A 4,038-nucleotide genomic window follows, 5' to 3' on the forward strand; every position below is an offset into this window, starting at 1 on the left:
TTTCTGGGTGGGTGATGAAAATGTGGTTTTCCATGTGTGCAAATATATGAGGCAACCGAATAGCAATGAAGTTTGTTCGTTTGTGGACTTGGTGACCGATGTGGTTATTGATGATACTAGTGCCATGATGAATGTGGATGATACTTTGGAGGCCGTTTTGCTCAACCTTAATGATGATGAGAAGGATGGCTATGTGGAATGTGTGAATGCATTGCAAGGAATGGGGTCTTACACTTATAAACCCCGCAAATTGTCCTTGGATCTTGAAAATCGGAAGACTCATCCAATAAAGCCCTCAATTGAGGAGCCTCCCACTTTGGAGTTAAAGCAATTGCCTTCACATCTCAGGTATGAATTGCTTGGACCTTGTTCTACTTTACTGGTTATTCTTTCCTCTTGTTTGACTAACGTGCAGGTAGACTCCACATTGGTGGTACTACAAAATAGGAAGAAAGATATCAGTTGGACATTGGCTGATATTCGGGGTATAAGCCCTACCTTTTGCATGCACAAGATTATTTTGGAGGAGGATGCCAAACCCTCCATTGAACATTAAAGAAGACTAAATGAAGCAATGCAAGAGGTGGTCAAAAAGGAGATCATAAAGTGGTTGGATGTTGGGATTGTTTACCCCATTTCCGATAGTTCATGGAGCTCTCCGGTGCAATGTATCCCAAAAAAAGGGGGCATGATGTTGGTCACCAATGACAAGAACGAGTTGATTCCTACAAGAACGGTGACCGGGTGGAGAGTGTGTATGGACTATCTCAAGCTCAACAAAGTCACAAGGAAGGATCATTTCCCACTTCCCTTCCTTGATCAAATACTTGATAGGTTGGACGGCCGTGCTTTCTATTGTTTCCTTGATGGGTATTTTGGCTACAATCAAATTCTTATTGCTCCGGAGGATCAAGAAAAGACTACTTTCACATGTCCCTATGGTACGTTTACATTCTCGCGGATGCTATTTGGTTTATGCAATGCACCAACAACTTTTCAAAAGTGTACGATGACTATCTTCAGGGAAATGGTGGTGGATTCCCTTGAGGTCTTCATGGATGACTTTTCAATGGTCGGGAATTCTTTTGATGATTGGTTGAAAAATTTGGATAAGGTCTTGGCAAGATGTGAAGAGACGAACTTGATACTCAATTGGGAGAAATGTCACTTCATGGTCAAGGAAGGCATTGTCCTTGGCCATAAAATTTCAAAGAATGGTATTGAGGTCGACAAGGCCAATATAGAGATGATTTCTAAACTTCCACCCCCAATATCAGTGAAGGGAGTGAGGAGTTTCTTGGGTCATGCGGGGTTCTACCGCCGTTTCATCAAGGATTTTTCCAAAGTGGTTAACCCCTTGTGTAAGCTATTGGAGAAAGATGCCAAATTCCATTTCAACGAGGATTGTATGAAGGCATTTGAATTGCTCAAGTTCAAATTGACAACTACTCCTATCATCACCGCCCTGAATTGGAGCTTGCCTTTTGAGTTCATGTATGACGCTAGTGATGTGGCGGTCGGAGCAGTTTTGGGGCAGCGTGTTAACAGTTAACAAGATCTTTCATCTGGTCTACTATGCTAGTAAGACCATGAATGATGCCCAAGTCAGTTACACGGTGACCGAAAAAGAGCTCCTTGTTATTGTTTTTTCTATGGAAAAGTTTCGCCCGTACTTGATGGGTACAAAGGTGATTGTCCACACGGATCATGCGGCACTTCGGTACCTAATGAGCAAGAAAGATTCAAAGGCGCGGTTAATGAGATGGGTGCTTTTATTGCAAGATTTTGATCTAGAAATCCAAGACCGCAAAGGCAGTGAAAACCAAGTGGCGGACCACTTGTCTCGCTTGGAGGAGGAGGGGAGGCCACAAGACGGCCTTGAAATCAATGACTCCTTCCCCGGCGAGCAATTTCTAGACATTTCAATGACCAAGATGCCATGGTTCGCTGACTTAGCAAATTATCTTGTGAGTGGTATTGTACCGAATGAGTTCTATTCAAACCAAAGGAAGAAACTCAAACGGGATTGCCTTGACTACTATTGGGATGAATCGTACCTCTTCCAAATTTGTACTGATGGTGTGATTCGAAGATGTGTGCCGGAGGAGGAACAAGCAAAAATTCTTGATGCTTGCCACTCTTCACTATATGGCGGTCACCATGGTGGAGCGAGAACATCGGCAAAAGTGTTGAGTTGTGGATTCTATTGGCCTACTCTCTGCAAGGACGCAAGTGATCTAGTCAATCATTGTGATGAATGTCAAAGGGCCGATGGGATTTCTAAGAAAAATGAGATGCCCCTCACCACCATCTTGGAAATTGACATTTTTGATGTGTGGGGCATTGATTTCATGGGACCGTTTGTAAGCTCTTGGGGGAACACCTATATTTTGGTAGTTGTGGATTATGTCTCAAATGGGTTGAAGCCGTTGCTCTACCCAACAACGAAGCTAGAAGTGTGGTGGCATTTTTGAAAAAGAATATCTTCCCAAGGTTTGGTACTCCAAGGGCCATTATAAGTGATGGGGGATCACACTTTTGCAACAAAGCTTTTGATACCTTACTCACCAAGTATGGTGTCACTCACAAAGTCACGACCCCCTATCACCCTCAAGCAAGCTGACAAGTGGAAGTCCAACCGGGAGATCAAGAGTATTTTGTCAAAGACAGTGAATGCCAATCAGACGGATTGGTCGAAGAAACTTGATGATGCTCTATGGACCTATAGGACGGCTTACAAAACACCGATTGGGATGTCTCCAAACCGGTTAGTGTTCGGGAAAGCTTGTCACCTTCCGGTGGAATATGAGCACAAAGCTATGTGGGCACTGAAGAAGCTAAATCTTGAGTGGGATGTCGCCGCCAACTTAAGGGTGGCACAATTGAATGAGCTTGATGAATTACGGTACCATACTTATACAAGTTCTTCGTTATACAAGGAGAAGATGGAGTACCTCCATAACAAGTACATTTAGAACAAGGAGTTCAAAGAAGGTGATCTTGTGTTATTTTTCAATTCTCGGTTACGGATGTTTCCGAGAAAGTTGAAGTCTAAATGGAGTGGCCCGTTTGAAGTTGTGAGTGTGACACCCTTTGGTTCATTAGACTTGAAGAATAAAAATGATGAAGTGTTTATAGTCAATGGTCACCGGGTGAAGCATTATTTGGGAAAATTTGATGATGGCCACGTCGTGGCATTGATTCATTTCATGTGATTGATGGTAATCTGCACCATGCCGCGATGTTAAACCAAGCGCTTCTTGGGAGGCAGCCTGTAAGGACCCGTAAAAAGTTAAACCAAAAACTTGGGGTTTCGTGGTGCCAAGTTATATTCCTGCGTTACTATAGTAGAAAATTTGGATTGAACAGTACCCTACGGACTGAGAGGAAAATATTTCACAGAAGAGCGCATTTCTGCGGCGCATTATGCGGTCGCATAATCACTCTGTGGATCGCATAATGGCCGCAGAGTGAAGCAGTAAGTTTGGCCAATTGAGGTCATTTTTGCGATCAATTATGTGACCGCATAATTGATATGCGGACCGCATATCGATCGCATAATCCCTCTTGAGTTTTTGCGGAGGGCGTTCTGCGGTGCATTATGCGACTGCAGAACGAGTATGCGGACCGCATACTGGTCGCATACCTAGGCCGTAAGTTTAGGCCCCTGAGGGTCATTTATGCGGTCACTTTGTGGACCGCATAACCATTATACGGTCGCATATGCGACCGCAGACCTGTGTCGGGGCACCATTTTTCTTAATTTAAAACCCGACCCCCATTCCATTAAAACACCCCATTTAGTCTATTTTGAGCTCATTTATGGTATTTCTAGTGTAAGAGAGAGAGGGTTCTAGAGGGAGGAACTAATTTTCATCAATCAATCTTCATCCATCACTCAAATCTTGGAAATACTCAAGTAGAGCACTCAATTTCTTCATCCAAAAAGGTAAGACTTCATCACCCCAACTCTTAATTTCAAACAAAGCTATAATGGGGTATTAATAAGATGGTCCATGGGTGTGAGGGTTGTTTATC

Source organism: Nicotiana tabacum, chromosome 23 (assembly GCF_000715075.1).
Source record: "Nicotiana tabacum cultivar K326 chromosome 23, ASM71507v2, whole genome shotgun sequence".
NCBI lineage: Eukaryota > Viridiplantae > Streptophyta > Magnoliopsida > Solanales > Solanaceae > Nicotiana > Nicotiana tabacum.